Source organism: Balaenoptera physalus, assembly GCF_965194825.1.
Source record: "Balaenoptera physalus genome assembly, chromosome: 2".
Lineage (NCBI taxonomy): Eukaryota > Metazoa > Chordata > Mammalia > Artiodactyla > Balaenopteridae > Balaenoptera > Balaenoptera physalus.
This window is the reverse complement of record NC_138883.1, coordinates 21,967,421-21,991,010: the sequence shown is the minus strand read 5'-3', so window position 1 is coordinate 21,991,010 and position 23,590 is coordinate 21,967,421. Positions and strand designations below refer to the sequence as shown.

Here is a 23,590-nt window from a genome sequence, read left to right as displayed (position 1 = left end):
TTTCTTCATCTGCCTTGCTTACTTAGGCCACCGCAAAATTAGCTTGCCTTTCCAGAGACATGGAGCAAGGCTGAAAGGGTGATCATTTTCAGTGCAAAATGTTAAACAACAATTTTGGGTGCCTTTCCTTTGAAAATCAGGAGGCCAACAAACATTCAACCAGTTTTCTGGAGAAGGAATGATGATATCGTGCCAATGACTCTTCAATTAGGGATGTTAGCATTTTGGAAGGTGTTAGAGGTGGGATGAAGGAAGAGTGAGCACAAAGGAAGGAAAGTAAAAGTAGAACCAATTGTGGAATCTCCAAACTCTTTCTAAAAATAGGATATGTAGGGACTTCCCTGGTGGTACAGTGGTTAAGAATTCACCCTCCAACACAGTGGACTTGGGTTCGATCCCTGATCAGGGAACTAGATCCCGCATGCTCCAACTAAGGAGCACACATGCCGCAACTAAGACCTGGTGCAACAAGGATAAATTAAACAAATAAAAATGTAAAATAAATGTTTCAAATAAATAAATAAATAAATAAAAATAGGATATGTATTAATTCATCCAACAAATTGTTAGTAGAGACATGCTAGATAGTCAGGATACAAAATAGATAGATACAGACCCTGCCTTCAAGGGGTTTCTATCCAAGAGGGGAAAACAGGGACAGGACAAGTCAACTATAAACAAATAAGAATCCTGCAAATCGATAAAGGGTTCAGACAAGGAATAACAAGGGATCCTATAATATATAGGGTGATAGGAGCTCTCTCTGAAGAGGTTACATTTAACTACTACCTGAAGGATGAGAAGACCCAGACCATGACAAGAAGTAGAGTGTATGCATGGTAGAAAAGACCAAAGACACAAAGAGTCTGATATGGGAAAAAATTAACAAGAAGAAAAAAAAAAAAAAAGAAAAAACTTGAACTGAGCATAGAGGGAGCAAGGAGGATGGGGCATGGGATAAGGTTGCAAAGGTAGTTCACTTTATGAACTATGTAGATATGGGGTCTTGTGAGCCAGATTTGGATGTTTAGATTTCATCCTAAGCACAATGAAAAGCCAATGAAGGATTTAAAGAAGAGTACCAAAATTCAATTTGCCTCTTTAGAAGCTGAGTGGAGAAAAGATTGGAAGAGGAAAGAATGGAAGCAAAGAGAACAATTAGGAAGCTACTGTACTAGGTGAGACAAAAGACAATGAAACAACTAAAGTATCCATCAACAGATGAATGGATAAACAAAATGTGGTATATACATATAATGGAATATTACTCAGCCTTAAATAGGAAGGAAATTCTGACACATCCTATAACATGGATGAACCTTGAGGACATGTGCTAACTGAAATAAGCCTGTCACAAAAGGACAAATATTGTACTATTCCACTTATATGAGGTACCTAGAGTAGTCGGAGTCATAGCAACAGAAAGTAGAATGGTGGTTGCCAGGGGCTGGAGTCGGGGTGGAGAGAAAGGGAGTTATTATTTAATGGGTACTGAGTTTCAGTTTTGAAAGATGAAAAGAGTTCTGGAGATGGATGGTGGTGATGATTGCACAACAATGTGAATATACCTAATTCCACAGAACAATACACTTTAAAAAGGTTAAATGATAAATTTTTTAACACTATGATGCTCCAGCCAAGGCCTAGGACCCTGCGACTCCAAATGGACAGAAAAGAGAAGGGAGCCCAAGTTAGGGAGAGCTGCCATGCTCTGTCCCTCAATACAAGGGCATGTAGGAGCCAGAGGTCCTGGACCAAGCAGGCCACTCTATAGCTAGCTGCTTAGAAAAAGGTTGGAAATGTGGCTTTTCTCTATGAGATTCTTTGAATCTCAGGCTTGGGTGGAAAAAATGAAAATGCTACTAAACAACTCAGTAAATACAGAAACAAGTGTCCTTGGTGATAACTCTATCAGCAGGAGAGGGGCAAGTACCAGGCATTCCATAACAAGGGCAGGAATTTCCTGAAACCACAGACAATTTTACAATTCTGAATAATTATTAAGCGAGATAATGTGGGTGAGAGTGCTCTGTAGACTGCAGAGCATGATTCAAAAAGTAAGCTCTGCATATTTTTGTCAATCAAGAAGGAGAATGTGCAAAGGGACAGGGGCCCAGAAAACAAAGTCTGGTGCTTTGCAGACTCTCCTGGGGCCACCAACCATTCTTCCCCATGGCTGGTCAGGGAAGCAAAGGCACAGGGAAGGGGAGCAGCTGCAGTGGCTCTTGCTTTCTAACAGTGGTGCCCACAGACCTATCCCCTACCTCCTTGCCCTGGACCCAAGGACTACATATGTGCAGGCTCACCTTCGTCATCTCACAGATCATCTTTTTTATTCCTCCCACCATCCTTCTGAGGTAGGTACTCTTAGTATTAATCAAAAAATTTTATTTTTCAGATGACAAAGCTGAGTAAAGAGAGGTGAAGAAACTCACTCAAGGCCAGACAGCTAGTAAATGGCAGTGCTGGGATCCCAACCAAAACTGCTCTGACTCTGTAGACTTTTCTCAAACAATTCATTGACTCATTCAACCAACCAATCAACAAGGAATAAGAGCTTACAATGTTAGACTTCCCTGGTGGCACAGTGGTTAAGAATCCGCCTGCCAATGCAGGGTACGCGGGTTCGAGCCCTGGTCTGGGAAGATCCCACATGCCGCGGAGCAACTAAGCTCTTGGGTCACAACTACTGAGCCTGCACTCTAGAGCCCGTGAGCCACAACTACTGAACCCGTGTGCCACAGCTACTGAAGCCCGTGTGCCTAGAACCCGTGATCCGTAACAAGAGAAGCCACTGCAATGAGAAGCCTGCGCACCGCAACGAAGAGTAGCCCCCGCTCGCCACAACTAGAGAAAGCCCGCGCGCAGCAACGATGACCCAACACAGCCAAAAAAAAAAAAAACAAATAAATAAAGTAATATTAAAAAAAAAAAAAGCGCTTATTATGTTCCAAGTCCTGACTCTGTGCTAGACATTAAGAATAGAGAAGTAGATAATACAGAATCCAGAAAGGTCAATTAGCCAATGGCCTCATACTCACAAAGGACTTTAAATACTAATAAAAATGAAAGCACATGTTTAGTCACAGAAATACACTGAAAGTATTGAAAGATGTGCCTCCAACTTTAAATTCATGTCCCATTACCAAACCACCCTTCACAGAGAGTTTAATGAGTATCATTTATAGCTCCTATAGTTACCTTGTATGTAGCAAAATTATATTACAATGTGGGTTTCTATGTGTATGAGTATATATTGAACATTTGAATTTGGTTCATGCAAATATACAAAAAAGGTCCTAATACTCTTCTAACCCTGTCTTAGAAGTTTTTCAGTCTTTACTATACTGGGAACCTCAGAAAAAGGAAGGAATATTGGTCTTTCTCCCCTACCTCTAAGAGAGGTCCTGAACTTGAAATAACAGCAGGGGTTACTATGGAGGACCACCAAAGGTCACAGGAGTGGGATGCGGTCACCCAGGGAGGCTTCCTGCAAGAGGCTATATCTAGCCTGGGTCTTAGGAAAATGAACAGCACAAGCTCTGCAGTCAGGCAGGCCAAGTCACCCCATCGTTAACTGCAATCATGGGCATGTCTCAAACTCTCTAAACCTGAATTTCACCTAGTATTGATAGTTTCAGAGACTCCTGTAAGGATGAAAAAAGATGCTGCATGTCAGACTTTCAGCACAGTGAATACTATAAGTGCTCCATTAATGTTATCTAGCACCATTATTATTTCCACTAATAAAGGGTGAGTAGGAGAAACAAGGCACAAACTTGCTGATTTCATTCCTGTGGTCGTGACATTCAGGAAGTGAAAGTGGAGGAAGGGGGAGATCTTAGAAATTTGGGGAAAAAAGGAAGTAGTGGTGTGAGCTTCAGCCTGAGACAGGAAACAGCCTGCTCAGCTGGATGTGGGCCACTCGTTGGCCTGGAAAGGTCTAGTGAAAGAAGATACCATAGGCGGGACACCACGTTGGGCGGCTTTGGGACCCTATTCATGTGGTCACCTACATGAGTGGTGTCTATGCAGTGTGTATCGCACAACCTGTGTAGCAGAAGGCAGCAACCTGCCCAGACGGGCGCTCGAAGCGTCCCTGAACAGAAGACTCCGCTGCGAGAGGCACCAGGCAGGGTGTCCCGCTGCTGGTGTGTCCAAATCAGCTGGGCTGTCTCAGTTCATGGCGGGGCAGCAGTGTTACCTGCACTGCCACCAACCTCTTTGGACCTTACGGAAACCCTACCTAAAGGAGTCCAGCTGGGACAAGAGAATGTGGGATTACTGCAATTTACAGCACAGCTACAGGAACACGGAACTTTCATTTTAGAAGCTCCTGCCAATGGTCCCTATACCAAGAATAACAAGGATTAGAGGAAATAGAGCTCTAGGCCACAGATCTCAAGCTCGATGGGTGGCTCTATAATAAAGTGAGCTCAATATGGATTTGTGTAGAAAAACACAGAGCTTTATTCCCCCCAGGTAGATGATGAAGAAGAAAACTATATCCCTATCCTTCTTTTGTAGAAATGAAACTTTCCTCCTGGGCTGAACTGCCAGGTCCTCTTTAGTCTTTCTACTGCAGTGTTCAGCATCCCTACCACCCAGAAGCCCTCCCCAGCGCTCCATCCCCTCCCACCTAACACTCCCACAGCGCAGTGCTGCACAACTCTGGGTGGCGCCATTCACGCGTGAAGCAATGGGGACCCTGCCCCTTATCTGAATGCTGTCCTACGGGTGTAAAATCCAGCAGCCCTGAAATAGCACACGCCCTCCCACCTCAACATCCACACTTTAGAAAAAGAAAGGAAATGTCGAATGTTCAGGAGAAAACCTCCACTGGGAAAGAAGATGAAAGTAATGGGCTATGGCCATAAGAATCCTTGGGCTTATTCTTCACTCACCAGTGAAGCAACAGTGATAGGAAATAATAATTAAGCCTGGGTAATCAGGAGAATAGCAGCTGAACTGAGGGCAGAGAAGGTCCCAGTAAATAGCCTAGGGAAATTAGGAGTGTGGAATTAATTGGGACTGGGGGTGGGAAATGAGGTAATTTAGGATATGTTGAGATTCAAGGATTGTGAAACCAGAAGGTAGGTGTAGAAAATGTAGATTTGGGGCCTAGAGAAAAATTAGGGGTAAAAAGTTAGATTTTAGAGTCATTTAAAAAATGAAGATATATGAAGCCAAGGGAATGAATAGGTTATCAATGGAGGAAGTAAAAAAGACAAAAAAGACGGCTGACTCTTGGATTGTGCCTACATATGATGGGGGTGAGAGGGACTAAAAGGGGGCCCAGAGTGTCCATCAGATGGTTAGAGAAAAACCAGAGGCCTCTAGGATCATGAAGACAACAGAGAATTTTCAAGAAGGTAAGTTTCTCTAGTGTCAAACGCTGTAAAGAGACATTTATGGGGCATGGATGGTCACTGCTGACCCTTAAGAAAGTTAACTGGAGTGTTGGCTCCTTGAGGGATGGTCCATGCCCTTTCTCACAGTACTGCCAAAGCTCCAGGCCGGCTACACAGAAGGAAAGCAACAAGCATTTGTGGAATAAATAAAGTAAGGCAGCTAGACTGGAAGCCCGATTGCAAGGAGTTAATAATATACCACGATCGGGCTTCCCTGGTGGCTCAGTGGTTAAGAATCCGCCTGCCAATGCAAGGGACACGGGTTCGTTCCCTGGCCCGGGAAGATCCCACATGCCACGGAGCAACTAAGCCCATGCACCACAACTACTGGGCCTGCGCACTAGAGCCCACGAACCACAACCACTGAGCCCGAGTGCCAGAACTACTGCAGCCCACGTGCCTACAGCCCGTGCTCCGGTGCTCCGCAACAAGAGAATCCACCGCAATGAGAAGCCCGTGCACCGCAACGAAAAGTAGCCCCCGCTCATCGCAACTAGAGAAAGCCCGTGTGCAGCAACAAAGACCCAACACAGCCAAAAATAAATAAATAAATAAATTTTAAAAAAAGATAATAATAATATACCATGATCACAGTTTAAAGTTTTATGACTCTTAATACAGCTTTTGTTAAAAGAAGGCAAAAAATACCAGAGTACACATTGTTAATCCTGATTACAAGCATCTATGGAGGAAGCACTTTTCTATTTACCTGGCACAAACTGAAACTCGCCTCGGGGGAGGGGGAAGCTTTTTCCTGGGATCTTCCCCAGCATGAATTCTCTGAACGACCACAGCAAAATTGCAAAACTTTTCCGCTTTAGTTTCCACAAATTTATTAATTGGGGATTGATATAAATTTATTGAAAATACCTGGAAGATGAGAAATAGACTTAGCTGGTCTCAGACTCTATGTGGTTCTCACATGTTCTCCAACAAAATATCTAGCAGGTAAACACTACTTCCATGGAAGCTTTTTATCAGGCCCTCCCACCTGTTTTAGCAAGATTAAAACTAGGACTGAGATTTACCAAGAAAACACCTCTTAAAAACCCAATAAAACCTAAGAACTACAAAATCTCACCTTGAATTTGTTTTCTATACAGAGATGAACACTCCATCATTCTCAAGTTGTATTTTAAAAATAGATAGTAACTACAGCAAATATCTTTTGACTGCTTCCTCTGTAAGACACTGTGCTGAGGGCCTTACATGCATAATCTTATCTAGGCTTCACACAGTTTATAACAGTGGTATTATTAATGTCTACTTTTCAGATAAGAAAACCAAGGCTTGGATCTTTCTCAAGGCCACATAATTAGTAAGTGGAGCTAGACTTTAAACCCAGAACATATCACAAATCCTCATAAGGATCATTTTTCATAGATGTATAATATTCCACTGCATCACTGACATTTAAAGGTACATGTTTGTTTGTTTTTTTAATTAGAAAGATATCTTCAAACAAGAAATCATGGAACAGATGGCAAGCCTGCACAGGAACGAGGTCACAGATTCCAAATGATGGATCTTTTTCTACTAATGAACCTATCTTCCCAGTTCCCCTAAATGAGGGTGCCCAATACAGCATGGACAAGGAAGGATAAGGGGTGCATGACTGAAGGCTCAGACTCCCAGCTAAGGCCTGCCAGATCCATACACTAGAGACCACCTGTCCTGTGGTGTTCCTTTCTCTTCTACCTTTATCGGCCCCTGTTTTTCTAGAGAAATGGTGGTAGTTTGAATGTATGTTAGGCTGGATTCCTCAGAAAATAGAGCCTGAGACCAAGGTTCTATGCCAGGGCTTTAGAGCAATCCCAGGGAAGCAAGAGTGAGGGAAGAAGAGAAATGAGGCAGCAAAAGCAAATGTACAATGGAGTGGGACTGGCTGTGACTTCACAAGAATCATAGCTTCTTGCTCGGTCATACGGGACGTCCCCAGAGAGGCTGTTAGGAACTGCAGCATCTCAAAAGCTTCCATCGGAGGAAGTGGTGCTAGCAGAGGGAATGAATCTGCCAGCTCCCGCCTGTTTCTTGTTCCCCATTAGTCAAAGTTCACTCCATGGTGACCCAACTTCCCCACACGACTGGGATGTATCATCTGGTCCCTTCAGCAGCAGATGGGGAGGCCAGATCCCATACCCTGCAGGGTGGTTCTTCATTTGAGTCCAGAAGTGGTGGGAGGAACACCAGCATGGCCTTGGATGGCAGGATGGTAGAGGCCTGTCTCCAAGAGACAGGTGGAGCTAAGAGAATCTGAGGTGGTACCGAAGCAGAAGCCAATACAAGAAGGTTAAACCTAGGCAGGAATCAATGCTGGTATGCAGTCCCACATACACAGAACACAGAGGAGATGATCTGTAGGTCTTTTTGAACTCTGGGCTATTTGTGCTCACTGAGTTTCTGCAGGTGTCATAGGACATCACCCATTAATTTCTTCACCCATTCAATAGCATTTATTCAGCATCTCCTATTGCTAGGCATATTCTAGTGAAATCCTAGGGATAGAGAGAGGGCTAAGACCCAGACCCTGCCTGGGAGAGGGAGACAGGCAAACCAAAGATGATCACAATACAGTGTGATCAGAGCTACCCCAGGGGAACCCAGCAGTGCCATGAGCACACAGAGGAGTCGCACCTAGCCCAGTCTTGGGGTCAGCGAAGAATAACTGAGGGAAGATGATACCTGGGCAGAGGCTTGAAAGATGAACAGAAAGTAGAGGCATGGGGAAAGGACTTGCAGTATGGCATCTATAAGAACAAAACAGGACAATACAATATGGTCAATTAGAGGGTGCCATTTTACTTAGCCCTGTTTAAATGATTGTGTTAACATGCAAAGCCACTGTTTATTACCAAAAGAGGGTGCACAACGGACATCCCTGGCTCTTACAGTCATCCCCAGACCTCCCTCCTACCTAACCCCACCCCTGAACATCACCCATCACTGACCCCAACTCCCAAAGTATGTATCAGAGATGGGTTAGGATCTGGAGATAAGGCACGGTATGAGGGAAGATGGGGCTAAGAAATGAGGTTCAAGTTCAGAGATTCAGGGTTAGTGTTAGGAAAGGGGTGAGAGGTGGGGAGGGGGTGATGCAGAGCTGAAGTGATGGTGTCTGTTTGGTACATGACTTAGAACCTTGAAGTGTATCGTTTTTAATAAGTCCCCCACGCCAAACAGCTGTAATAAAGCGTAATGTGTTCATACAAAGTCTCGGAGATGAATAAAAACGTGTTGTGTTTTCTGAACTATAGAGAATCCAGTTTGACTGAAGCAATGAGTCAGATGGCGAGTAGTAAGAGAAGAGGCTGGCAAGACTGGGAGTCAGCTCAGACAGAGCCTTGCAGGCCATGCCAAGAAGGTTGGCTTTTGTCATAAAGGCAATGGAGATCCATCAAACAATTTTAAATGAGGAAATAACATGATTCAGTTGTATTTTACAAAGATCATTCTGGAAGCAATGAGGAAGGTGGACTGGAGGGTGGGAAGACCAGCTAGTAATTATAGTGATCAGGCATTGCAAGCTGAGGGATAAAAAGGGGGGGATGTTTTTTATGAGCCATTTAAGATGTAACATCATCAAGACACGGGGAGAAAGTCTATTTGGGGCTCATTTAGATTGAGGGAGTAGCGGTGGGTGGATAAAAAGGATCCTGGAAAACTGGAGAGATTTTTGTGCTATTCACCAAGATGAGGACTTTAGGGGGAAGAATGCTTGAGGGGTGGTAGGGATACGATGAGCTCAGTTTTAGACCTGATGAGTTTGATGGGCGTACGGGACAACCACATCGAGATGTCTATGGGTCCTGTTAAATAGACAGGTTGAGAGCTCAGAAGAAGTGAGAGGAGCATTCATCACATAGATTGACAGGTCACTCAGAGAGAATGTATAATATGAGGAGAAGCAAGAACCAAGGGTGAGAAGGTCAACATTTACATGCTGGACTCAGGATAAACAGCCAAGCAGGAGTTCACTATAGATGCCTTCTCCTATAGATGTCACTATAGATGTCACATTGTGGAGGCCAGGGCCAAAGTCAATCTCCCAACTGCAGGGAAACTCAACCTGGTTCGCTTAGAATCAAGAGGAAGACCAGGTAAAAGAGACATTAGTGTTCACTTCAACTAGTGAACTCTTCAGGTAATATAGAGTTCAGGGAGCTCTGTAGGCTCCAGGATAAGACACAGAGAGGGAGAAGAACAAGAAGCATTTGACAGAAGCGCAGGAGTCGTACATTTCTGGATTTCCAGCTTTCCATCACTGCAGGAAGTAAAACCTTCCTCATCTTTCTGCAGCACGGGCTTCACCTAAGATGTTTTACACACTGGTACTTCCACTACATATGCAATTCATCCATCAGGAAGGGGTCTCTAGTTAGGGTCAAGGCCAGGATACACTCTAGGCCTCCCCCTAGAACTTCTTAACCTTTTTTTTTTTTTTTTAAGTATGACTCTCTGGATTTATTTGAGATATAAATTAAGTCAGAGACCTTCATCTCTGGGTAAAAACACATACATGCAACATTCTGTTTAATTTCAGGACATCTTTCCTAAGGTCCCTCCATGAATCCCCTAGGGATCTCTGTACTCCCTGCTAAAAGCTCCACCCTAGAACAATTTATCTAGCTCATGTCACTTTCAGACCTTTCCAAACTAAGCAAAATCATTCCAGAGGAGCACAGTAGAAGGAAGCCAGGCACTGTGGCTTCTACTGACCCTGAACTGATAATTCCTTATTTCCATTTTCAGTAATGCAGAGGATATCTCCTTCCCTTTTCTAAGAATCCCTCCCCTCCCGCTTTCCCCAACAAAACAGACACACAGGCATAAAACCAAAACAGCCCAGCCAAACCCTAAAAACTCAGGCTGCTGCAGTGGGCCTCACGGGCTGCAGCTACAGCCGGGCCCTGGGCTGACTGCAACGTTATTCCTGTGAAGCAGGCCCCTCACCAACAAGAGATCTCCCAGTTCACACTGCTGACGAAGGCGGGGGTACGTGAGTGTCTCCAATGGCCAGAGACAGAGGCAAGGAACAGGGCACACGGGGTGGGTCTGGCACAGTGTGCAAGTTGAACAAGTATCTGTTCACTGAGGGCCAGCCCTGCTTTTGCAGAGCAGGTCTTGGGTTTTGATGAGTGACATTCACTGTTGACATCTGGCACATTTTTATAGATTGTAAATGGAGAGAGCAGATATATTAGGAAGTATTATGACTTGTAGACAAAATAATCCTCACATTATAAAATGTGAGCAACTCAGCACCTTGAAATGGTGACAACACACCCATCTCCACACTCCTAGTGTATTTCCTTCTCTTAAATTTATTTTTCTAATTTTTATTTATCTACCTACCTACTTATTTATTTATTATAAAAGGAATACATTCTCACTAAACAAAATTTGGAAAATATAGAAAACCAGTATAACCACTGGTGTACTTCTGAAATGATATCATTTCTAAAAATTCCCTTTGCATGCACCTTTTCAGCTTCCCAGGGACACTTCTATTGTTTGAGGGTAAAGAGTTCCTTTGGGTTGGGGGGGGAGAAGCTGTCACCACAGACAAATGGGACAGAATCCTTTGACCTTGTGACTGCCTGGGCTCTCACCTCATGGCTAAGAATTATTTATTCTATTGTTTTTTCCAAGTTGACGGAAATTTCCCACAGTTTATGCCTATTCTCCTTACTTCCTCAACCTGAAAGACCAGAAAGAAAAATTTAATCACTGCAAACTCTTGCCTATTAATTCTTCTGCTTTGGTTATTTCTAATGTTTTCTTTCAGTCCTCACACCACCCACCTCCATCTGGAGAAGGTTTCTCAAAAATTCTAGTAGAGATTTAGACACCAACCACACCGTTACATATATTTGGTCCCGTCACCACTAATAGTAGTATTTCTTTTGGTAGACGTCTCGCTGACAGTGACTCTTGCAAAACAGAAAAGCCACAAATTCGTAACATATAAACCACATATGCAAACACGGCAGACATTCTAATTAGAGAACTGAGAGACAAGACTTCAGAATTGCATTCGCCACATCTCTTGGTTCTTACTGAGCTTTGAGAGTGAGACTCTTATAAAAATTCAGAATTGTATTATTTGCTGAGTGAAACCAAGTGTCTTAGATGCATTTTCCAACCAAGTGTAAAACTCGAATTTAAAACAGTCGGGAGGATCAGTTCATTTATTGGAAAAGAGTGAGAACTTTCTTACCCGGCTCATAGTGGTAAAGAGCACGTATGAGGTTAGCATATATAATACTGAAACACTGACACTGCCAGGGATATCCATTTTTTCCGTGTTTCTGTTTTCAGGTCTCTGACGGCTTGTGCATCTGTGATTCACATACCAGTTGCCACATCTACAGGCCAGATCTGATCTTTGGATGCAGTGTTTCAATTAGAGGAAGTATAAGTGGCTGACATGTAAAATTTATTGCAGTACCTCCTTGACCTCACTCTTTTACTTTTCATAAAAAGAAGGAAGGAAAATAGCAGCAGTGTGGGTTAAATTAAAATGTGGTTTTCAGTTCAGGAAAAATTCAAAGGGCTTTAAAAATTCCTCACTTCTCACACATTGACACGAACAGGGAGAATTTCACAGTGATAAAGCGATTAACAGCTTCATAGCATTAATACAGCTGCACTTACTGAGCCCTCAAATCTCTGAGATGGGCATTTTTACTACCAGTTCCCACCTCAGGATAAGGAAACAGAGTGTCAGAGAGTAAGTAGCTTGCCCAAGGGCACAAAGCTAGGATGAGGTCAAGTGGTATCTGATCAGAGTCTATTGACTCTGAAGTCCAAGCATTAACAGAACTCAAATGATAAACTAGCCAAAGAAAACACCAGCATTAAGTAGGTCCACACTTCATTTCACACTTGCAAATCGAAGGAAAGAACAAACTAGAGAACTGGAAGCAGCCTGACTCTTCCACTGAAGCTGGAATACCCCCTGGTTCAGCCCTTGGACTCTTCTTTGTCTGCTTCCATTCCTTCACGATGGCTTTGGATCCCATCTCTAGCTAGATGGGATAAACCACCACATAGAGGTTTCCAGCCCTGACTTCTCCCCTGACACCACTGATGCCCACAGAGCACCTTCACTTCACCGTCCAACAGGCCTCTCAAACTTAACATATCCAAAATCGAACAACTACTCTCTGTCCCCCAAAACCACTCCACCAGAAGCCTTCCCCGCCCAGGATGATGGCAGCTCTATCTTTCCAGTAGCTCAGGGAAAAAAAAAAAAAAAATCTAGTCATCTTGAATTTCCCTCTTCCTCTTACACGGTTTCTCTCATGTTCATTTTACGAAAAGGTAGTTTACAAACATATTTCTCAAATGATTCTTTAAAATGGCAAACTCCACTAGTACAGTCAATAATTATTTCATCTGCATGTAACTCATCATGAGTACTTTTACTAAAGCTGTTAGGTGAGCTTTATCCATCGTAGACAATGGAGCTTTATCCGCTGTCTACCTACAAACAATGATGTTCACCTACTACTTCGTTTTTATGCGTTATTTGATAAACACGTATGTAACACCTCCTATCTCCCAGCCGTTGATCTCAAAGTGCTTTACAACTCACTTAACTAACTCATGCACTCCTCAAAAGAACTCTATAAAGTAGGTACTATTATTATCCCATTTATTTAGATAAAGAAACTGAGGCACACAGAAGTTAAATAATGCCCAAGACCACACAATTCAAACCTGGACACTCTGGCTCCAGAGTCCGCATAAATGAACCTACCGTGTTATCTGGCTTTCTTACGGCCAGGACCTACCTCTGCCAAGTGCCCAGCCAGGATTGGCTGTAAGTTCTCTGTTCTCTTCGCAGGAGAGAGGCAACCAAATGACAGGGGTCAGAGCCCCTAGTCCCATGAGCACGGTGCTGTGCGTGATGGATGGCGCAGCTGGAGGAGCTGCTGCAGACACGCCCGCCCACCTGTGCCAGTTAGGCTGATGTGAGTGACAAGAGACGCGCAGAATCTACGCGGACAGATCCCCACTCCCCAACTCACCCCCTTTCTAGATGATACTTTATAACAAAAATTTTAAGGAGGAAGAGATAGGGAAAAGAAGAGAAGGAAGTGTGCTTCAACAGCCCTGCTGATAGTGTGAACTGACGGAGCAAAAACAAGGGCCGTTTCCTCCCACAGGGATCTCCGTGGGTGTGGTCAGAGTGCACAGAGAGCCCCTGTTAACTCTTCCCAGCACTTTTCCTTTTGTTTCCAGATACAGTACAATAGTGACTAAGGGCACAGTTTCTAGAGCTAAGCGATTAAAAGAGGGTTCAAAGCCCAGGTCCACTACAACCTTTGACAAACTACTCAACTGCAGCCTCTGCTTGTCTCGTCTGTGAACTGAGATCGCACTCTTCCCAACCGTACAGAGCTAAGACAGAAATTAAGTGAGATTATACGGAGTGAACTGCTAGCAAAGGACCTGGAATTAGTAAAACTCAATGAATAATAGCTATTGATAGTGATTTTGATAATTTTGATTAAAAAAGTTTGTCACACCTTTCAACTGCTCAGAGTCTGAAGTGGAGGGAGATGTAGGGACAAGGAGTAATGTCAAAAAAAATGCTTTATGTTTGGGACTTCCCTGTTGGCGCAGTGGTTAAGAGTCCACCTGTCAATGCAGGAGACACAGGTTCAAGCCCTGGTCCGGGAAGATCCCACATGCCATGGAGCAACTAAGCCCCTGCACCACAACCACTGAGCCTGCGCTCTAGAGCTCGTGAGCCACAACTACAGGGCCCGCGTGCCACAACTACTGAAGCCCGCGCGCCTAGAGCCCGTGCTCCACAACAAAAGAAGCCACCACAATGAGAAGCCTGTGCACCGCAATGAAGAGTAGCCCCCACTTGACACAACTCGAGAAAGTCCGTGCGCAGCAACGAAGACACAATGCAACCAAAAATAAATTAATTAATTAATTAATTTTTAAAAATACTTTATGTTTGGCAAAGATCCAAGTCAAACTGTATTTCTGACAGCTCTGGGTTCACGGAACAGACAACATTTAAACGATGTATGACTGAATAAGCTATGGATCACCCCAGCCTTATCCACTTAACCACGCTATTATAATTTCCCTCTTTTAAAAACTTACGTCAGGAAAGACAGACAAACATATTCAGTTTCTAAAGCAAACAGAAATAAAATCTGTTTTCATTTAAAGCATCTCACTTTTTTTTTTTTTTTTAAAGCAATTAGCTAACTTCAAAAGGCAGCCAATGGAGTGATTCTATCGTGCTGGTAAGGGTCTGGTGTCTCACTTCAAAGTTCAGGCAGATTGAAAGCCACTGATAGTCCTGCTATACTGGTTGGCATTTGGCATGAAGAGTGCTGAGATTGCTGTTTCATTCAGATGGGAGTGTTTGCACAGACCCACAGCACTGAAATGGTACTTTCTTACAGTGAGAGCCAGGATTAAGCCTGAAAGAGAAGGGTGTAATTATCTCATTCCCAGATTAAAATGAACAAGGACCTCTTGGGGTTACAGTTGAGGGCCTCCATGGGCTACAATAATAGATGGAGAAAATCTTAGCTAAATGTCAAGGGCCCAAGTTCTTAGAGCCACCATCCCTATGGAGATCTGCAAAGCAAATGACGCTGGGCACCACCAAATGTCAGGGAGGTGGGATCCGGGGATGTGGACGTGCCAGGGTATTCCTGCATGACTTTAAACAAGTCACTTGACTTTCCCAAGTCATTTTGCAAGTGGAGAGAGACCAACCACCTGCCAGTTTGACAGAGTTTATGATAGGATTAGACTGTGTTTATAAAGTGGTGTGTCATCCTTACCTCCAAAGTGCTTTCCTATTAATAAAATGAAATGTTAAGAAGGTCAGATGAGAGTCCAGTGTTACTCATCTTCTAATGAATCAATGAATGGCTTCATTTGTCAGGAGGTGCAAGCCGTCAGAATATTTGGATTAGATGGTCAGATGGCGGTCAAGAAAGGAAGACCTCAAGAAGCTCAGGCTTCCCTTCTCCTCTCTTACTTGACCCCTTCACTCCAGATACAGAAGTTGAATCACAGTCCTAAACAAGCCTGTGATGACCATCAGAGCCACTGATCACTTAGGTCCATTTCCTAAACCCCAATGCTCCACCCAAATGCTACTTCCACCTCCGATCCAGTGCATGTGCTCCTCCAGGAGCCTTCCCAGTCCAGGACAACCTCAGAAAGATCCCATCTCTGGATTCACAGCACGCGTACCCCCTTTGATTATATGGCTACTCTTGGCCTCACTGTTATGTACCTATTATTAATTTTGCATAAATATTATGCCTCTTCTCTCTCAGATTAGAGGCCGCGTCAGAGGACTAAGGATTACACTTTTCTGAATTCCTCATAATGTCTTCCTCGGAGCCTTGCACCGAGAAGATGCTCAGTGCCATTCATATGAAGCCACCTTCCAAAGATTTTACTGGGCCATTAGCAATCTGCCAAGTAGCTTCACACTCCTCATTGTGACTAAATATTGTAAAGAACATTGACCGTCTGTTACCTGTTGGTGAGGCCACCTCAGTGCACACAAGTCTGGGTTGGTGTGGGGCAAGCTGAAGTGACAGAGGTGTACACAATAGACAAAAGATTCACGGGACTTTGAGTTTTCAATCCTGCCCTTCTTTTATCTGTCTAAAGAATTTTGGTTGTTTCTATCTACGTTATTGTATTTCAGAAAGACAACAACAGCACTGGAAATCTACCACCTGAAATTGCTAGACATTGAATATATATATGGTATACATTATAGCACTTATTCAATATAAACATACAGACAGTAGACTAGTTATCTAGTTATTTAATATGTATGGTACTTAAGTATCCAATTTCTGGATAAATGCTAACCAACAGTGAATAGTAACACTTTCTAATGACTATGTTCAGTGTTTTAAGTCCCTCCTGGCTAGTTTAAGTGTCCCTTTCCTCACTGGCTCTCACTCATGTCTAGGGTTTTGTTTGCTACATCTTTTGAAACTTTAGACCAAGTTTCCTGGAGACCTGAGATTGAGGGAACTGGAGGAGTTCACCGTAGAGTTGACCAAGGGAAGGTAACACTAAGGCCAACCCTGCAGGAAGAGGGGAAACAGCTGGCCTTCCAAAATTACCTGGACAGGGAAACAGACAGATCTGACCAACAGAGTTGGCCTCAGGCCTGCTGGACAGAGGTTACGGTTCCAAGCTTTCACATCCCCGCCTCTGGAGGTACCCAGAAACCTGGGGAATTCTCCCGTCTCCAAGAGCACACCGTTAAGGTGTCATTTGTCTGTCAAATCTCTATTAGGGGGCTTCCCTGGTGGCGCAGTGGTTAAGAATCTGCCTGCCAATGCAAGGGACACGGGTTTGAGCCTTGGTCCAGGAAGATCCCATATGCCACGGAGCAACTAAGCCCGTGCACCACAACTACTGAGCCTGCACTCTAGAGCCCGCGAGCCACAACAACTGAGCCTGCGTGCTACAACTACTGAAGCCCGCGAGCCTACAGCCCATGCTCCGCAACAGGAGAAGCCACTGCAATGAGAAGCCCGCGCACCTCAACGAAGAGTAGCCCCCGCTCACCGCAACTAGAGAAAGCCGACAGGCAGCAATGAAGACCCAATGCAGCCAAAAAATAAATAAATAAAATAAATAAGTGTATTAAATTTATTTTAAAAAAATCTCTATTAGGAAAAGGATCTTTTCAAATCTCACTCACTTCGCATTATAGCTTAGGCCTACCATGACATTTCTTACTTTATACAAATTTAATAGGCATAGAATTTCCAATATATTCAATGGCGCAATGGACCATTTTACACTCATGCCACCTTGAAACAAATACTGTAACCTGCTAGCTAGCACTCAAAATGTTGACCCTGAAAGTATTTCATTCATTCACATGGTGTCTGTTGGGCAGGCATATCACTGATTATCTAGACCCCAGTAGAGTTCAAACTTTTGTCACGTCCAAGATTGAGAAAAATACAGTAAAAAGAAAACAATCCCTCACTATGCTTTATTTCTTGTGTCATGTTGTACATGCCAACATATTTTCTCCTTAACGTCTGATCTTGGAATGCTCTCTCATTACAGGAGCAGTGAGTCACAGCTAAGGGAACTGTCACAACTTGCTCCAACCATCAGTATAAGCCAAACCATGGATGACTTTGGGTTCTCAAGGGGTTATTTATCTAGGGGGGTTGATCACAATTTGCATGATCATATGGTACAGATGTTTATTCATGAACGTGACCTCAAGAGAAGAGAGCAATTTCTTGGTCTGACTACTTTAAAATTCAGCCAAATGTCCACCCAGTGGTCCAACCCAGCTCCAAAAGATATCAAAACTGGGATGACAAGAAGTGTAATGGATCAGGATGGGAAATACATTGGCAGACTTGAGTGCAAGGTCCGGAACCAGGCAATGTGCTCATTGACAGGGAGTCAGGGCAGAATTACAAGGGAGGGGATAAAGCAGCACTTGTACACTTCTTACCTCTCAGAATCTGAGCTTTTTTCATTTCCTCACTGTGAGAATTGCATCTGCAATTCAATATAAACCTAGAGACTCAGTCACTCTTACAGACCCCACTGTTTGTGGCCAAAGCCAGCCTTCAGCAAAACTGCCACAGGGATTATGCTGGGACCTTCCAGATTTTTTTCCTCCTTCCACTAGGCCCCTCTATTCCGGCCTTTCCCTCAACTATGTCTTAATTTCTCCCTTTAATTCAGTGGTTTTCAAAGTGTGGTCTCTGAACCAGCAGCATTAATATCACCTGAGCACCCCTCAGAAATGCTCGTTCCCAGGCCCACCAAGACCTACTGGTTCAGAGACTCTGGGGGTGGGGCTCAGAAATCTGTGTTTTTTCAAGCCCTTTAGGTGATTCTAATGCACCCTAAACTTTGAGAACAGCTGTTTTAGGTGACAATTATAAAATAAGGACTTTAAGATGAGAGAGACATCCATTTTAGGAGACTTGTTAAGAAGACAAGCCACCCAAGTGCCAAATGAGCCACTTCTAGGAGTGGACTCAAGTCATGTGACAGATAGTGAGAGACTTGAGGCTGCTGTGTTAGTCCGAGCCCTCATCATCTCTTACCCGTAAGTCTCACCTATTTCATTCTTCCCACTTTGCTACGAGAGATGTGTGCTCGGCCTGAACATTTGATCATACTAAACCCCAACTTAAAACCCTTCAGCATAACACAACATTGTAAATCAACTATACTTCAATTAAACAATTAAAAAAAAAAAAAAAAAACTTTCAGCGGCTGTTCCCTGCCCATAGGATAAAGTCCCAAACCCCTGGCACACAACCCAGGGCCCTGCATCATCTGCCTCTAGGACACCTTCCTGGCCTTGTTTCCTTCTGCACTTTCCCTCCGAATCAGCTCTGCCTCACGGTTTGCAGGAGGCTTACGAGTCCCCATACCACTGACATCAATTTTAGCCATGTGACTTACCTTGGCCAACAGCATGAGAACTACTACTTCTAAGCAGGCATTAAGTACTATAATAGTTTTGTTCTGTCATGTTCTCTTTTTCTCCCTTTCCCATAAACAAGATTAGCATTGTCCCAGAAACAGGCTGTTTCTTAAGCCTTAATAGACCCCCAAATGAAGACAGATTAGGAGCAGAACCAAGAGTGACCTACCCTGGACATGCAGAGTATGTGAGCAATAAACTTTGGTGGTTGTAAGCCACTGAGATTTGGGGGATGTTTGTTTATTTTGCCTAAGATGACTATTATAGCACTTCTGATATCCCGTATCCTCTCTATCTGGACTTCTCCCCTCTGCCCTACCCTTCCTTCTAATCCCACCTCAACTCTGTCTGCACAAGAGAACTGCTCATTAGTCTACACTCAGCTCAAGTGTGTCCCCTAAGTTTTGTTTTTTTGTTTTTTTGTTTTCTTTCCCAGGTACAGCTGATCACTCTCACCTTGCGGACCTCCTCTGCATGCTACAGGTCTATAACTACATGCCTGGAACAGTGCTAGGAGCTTTCTATTCATTAGCACCATCCTTAGAACTCGTCCAAAAAAAATGTTTTTTTGAGTCCTCATTTTACAACGGGAGAGACTTTGGCTCAGATAAACAAAGCAACTTGTCCAAGTTTCCCAGCCATCAGCCACAGAGACAGAGTTCTCACCAGGGGTGGGTCTGGCTCTGAACTTGGTAATCTTTCCCCTGCCCCACGCGTCTCTCTCCCTCCTCCAGCACGAAGCTTTCAAATCCTCCCACTCAGGTGACGAGAGTAGGTCTCCTCATCAACACCTGAAAAGGCTGGTGAATTAATTTGACACTTGAAAGATTTGCATCTGGAAGTGGGCTTCTTACCCTCTGAGAAGATAATCACTATCTCTTAAGTGGATGTATTTATTCTAAGCCTCCTGGCAAATGCGCTGGAGACCCTAGGAGAACTGGGGCACTTTGTCTGTGCCCTTTCCCCAGGTCCCCGGTTATGGGGGTAATGTGGTGGAAAAGACAGGTTCCCACTAACATCACCCTAGAGAATTTTTGGTAAGGTCCTTTTGGGTTTGTTAGAGGGTAGGAAGCAAGTAGCAGAAGGCACAGAAATCCAGCAAGTCTGATACACATTGATACTTTAGCTTTTAAAAAGACAAATTCATGGAGTGAAACGTTTATTTGACTTTTCAAATTAAACAAGGAAAGTGACACAGTGGCAAAGAACTGAACCAGTCCACCCAGGTCAGAAACGGGGAAAAAAAAATCGCCTAACGTGGGAAGTGCAATTTTGGGTTTCTATGAGCTGCTGGCATTTTGTTGTGTGGTTGGGCTGTTTGTTTGTTCTTCCTTTCTTCTCTCTCTCTCTTTTTAAACTTTACTTGTTTAAGGGAGGAGTAGCAAGTATAAGAACCTTCACAGTTTCCCCCCAAATCAGCGATATTAATGAAACATTCAACAAAGTACCAAGATATTCTTTTCACAGAACATTCATACCATTTTTTTTCGAATGTTACAAAGTTTTCTGTTACTAATTGGAATCCATTTATCTCTCTCACCATTCCAATGAAGCAGGTTTTGTTTTTTTTTCAATCCCTCAAAGAATATAGGACCTTTAAAATGATACCATCCTTAACATTATTAACAGTATTTTTCCCCTTCCAGTGTAAAAAGCTGTTCGGAGCTCCAAATAGTCACTGGGCCGGTTTGGACAAGTCTGATTTACTCTGTAAAAGACCATCCACTCCGTGTAATAAATACTAAGAGCCAGCGTTTATTGAGTACTTGGCTCTGTCCTGAGTGTTTTTCAGCATTGGCTCATTTACTCCTCAAAACAACGCTCGCTATCAGGCAGGTAAAAGCACTGTCGTGCTTTACAGATTAGAAGAGTGAGGCACACAGAGCACGAAGGACCTGCCTAAGAGAAAAAGAGACAGGCAGAAGCCACTAGCTGCACAAGAGCACAGTTAATGATTCACTCACAGTCCTCGGGCAGCTCATTTTAGTAGAGGCTGCAACACACGGGCACACACACACACCACATCAACTCTCTTCATCTCAGCGAGAGGCGGGTGTCCTGCAAATTGCTTGGCAACGCGAGGAGGAAACTCCATCCAAAGCCCGGGTCCGCCGGGTCCAGGCCGCCTCTGGGCGCTGTCCAGCGGGCAGCGCGCCTGAGAGGCCAGGCTGGGGTCCTGTCTCCGGACAGCCCGAAGGTGGGGCAGAATGCCAAACTGGGATTTCTGGCGCAGGGGGACGGGGCGGGGGGGGTGTTGGGGGAGAAAAGCACCGTCCGCAAGGACACCTGTTGTCGCCTCCCTTACTCAAGCCAATGAAGACGTCCCGGGGACCCAGATCTCGGGGAAGACGCCCACTGGCAAACAGCGTCTGTGTATGAGTGTGGGTGTCGCAGGTGTCTTGTCTTCCCCCACTCTACCCCCGCCCGCCTTAGGCCGACTCACCTCACTCCCTCTCACCCCTGGACGCCGGCGGCTGGTGGAAACGCGTCTCCCGGGGGCTCCGGCCGAGGTAGGCGCCGGGGCGCTAGGGGCTCGGGCAGCGCCAGCGGCGCTAGGACCTAGCGGCCAGCTCGCCCCCCGCCCGCTCCACCTGCGGGGCCCCTCTCCCCGGGCACGCTCGCCCTCCCCGTGCGGGGCGCGGGCTCGGTTACCTGTGACGCCGCCCGCAGGGTCCAGAGAGTCGGCAGGAAGGTCGCCGCGGCAAAGCGGGCTGGGCTGGCCCGGGGCTCCCGGTCCGCAGTGCTGCTCTCGCCGCCCTCGCTCCCAGGCAGCCCTACCGCCCGCTCCACAGTCGGAGCTTGCTCTGCGCCCGCCAGCGCCCGGCGCCGCTCCCGCCGCTCCTGATTGGCCGCAGCGCGCGCCCGAGCTGCGCCCTGATTGGGCAGCCGGGAGCCGGGGCGGTGGGGCGGGCCGGGCGCCGACTGGACCTGCTCCCGGCGACCCTCGCACAGCAGCCTCGCGTCTCCGCTGCACCCAGATTCCCCAATCCAGACGCTGAAACCGGGATCCTTCCCCTCCGCGCGAGTGGAGTCCAGGCACGGGGCGGAGCAGAAAGCGTTGTTGCGAAGTAGCAGGGGGATAGCAGGGGGTGGAGATCGCCTAGGGTGGGAGACACCGTGTGTCAAGGCAGGACAGTAGGGATCATTGCTTCTCCGGTGTCGCTCCTACATGGGGTTTTGACTTCATGTTCATTTAATACTTTTACTATAAAAAGGGCGTAGGACGCAGGGCAGTAGCTTATAAACAGTGGGCGCCAAATTGTGTTCGTGGACTCAAATCGTACTTGACACACAATCTTTTGTGGTGCAACCAGAGCTTGCAAAGAGTAAGCGACTTGTCCAAGGTCCTAATCACGTTAACAAATTATTAAGGACGAGAAGGACGACTAGTTCTTCCTTTACAAGGAATTTATACCTAGCTAGGGAGACGAGCCTGAATAATAATAATAACAGTAACAACAACAACATTAACCCTAACGTTTCCATGACGCATATTATTTGCCAGTCACTTTTCCAAGTACTTTACGTATATTAATTCAGAAATACAGGAAACATCTGTCATAAGGATGTCCACATGTCCCGTGTGGACAAGTGGACATCAGCTCTGAGTATGGAGAGATTTTCATCAGGAAGACACACTCAGTAACCCCACACTGCGATGGAGAGGCGCCAAGTTAGAATGGAGAGGGATTGTTGGGAATAAAATTATTCCCATCTTCATTTCTTCTTCCATTTCATAGTCTTTAGTCCTCCCAACATTTTCTCCCACCTGCAACGAACCTTTCTAAAGACTAAAAACAACCACTGTAAATCAGGGTGCTCCCAGAACTTTGTTCTACCCCTCAAAAGGACGCCCCCCAAAACACCCAGATAGACAATGAGGAGAAATACATAGTAGTTTCTATTTCAGGAACTTGGTTGCAGTAATGTCTTCTTGACAGCAAGTATGTAACCATTTTCCTGCAGGTATTTCTCCCCCCCCCCCCCCCCCCCGCGTTCTAGCTTCCTATGTTGACAGAACCCTTGAGTGAGAAATTTAGTTTGATAAAGAAGATAAAAGACCCTAGTGAAAACCAGCTTGACCCATTCTAAACAGCCTGATTTTTGCCCTCGTGTGAGCTGAAAGACATTTACTTTGAGGAGCCCAAGACCCCTGGAGGAAATTAGGTCAGTTCTCTCCAGTTTATATCAATGGACAATCAATTCACTTTGTATTGAAAAGATGTACTGCGCATAGGTGAAGCCTAAGCCTCACCTGGTAAAAACCTGAGGGCACAACAGACTGTATGAGGAAGTTTCTTTCACCAGCATCCCTCCCCAAGCATCAGTTCCTCACTTTCCATGGCTGTGGCTTTTGCCAAAGCAGAAATTCCATTTGGATTGGTCATACTGTCACTCCAAAGAAGAAAGACTACTTCGGGCAAAGAACTAGGCTGACCCAAGATGATTTCTTAAATGGATCAACCCTGGTATCATCACACTAAACTCAGCCCTCTGGAAGGATAAGTGGAAGAAGAATCTGGATTCCATCACATTCACTCTGGAATCTTCCTGTGGGCAGGAACTCTTTATGTATCCATCTATGCCCTGTGTCATCTAGCAAACGGCTTAGCTTAGTTCTAATTCCTGTGTGGCATTTCTTCCCTGGCGACTTCTACTTAACACTCGAGACTCAACTAATGTA

General features: G+C 44.9%; 1 protein-coding gene across 9 annotated transcripts in view; it reads right to left on the bottom strand.

The window, feature by feature from the left end:
- STON2 (stonin 2) overlaps positions 1-22,878 on the bottom strand; it is a 154,645-nt gene extending 131,767 nt beyond the window's left edge. For all 9 annotated transcript variants that reach the window (XR_014260957.1, XM_082451232.1, XM_082451236.1 and 6 more), the window contains exon 1: positions 21,559-22,878. The gene's annotated coding sequence lies outside the window, so the exon portion shown is untranslated. The remainder of the gene's footprint in view (positions 1-21,558) is intronic.
- Between the last annotated feature and the right edge of the window lie 712 nt (positions 22,879-23,590).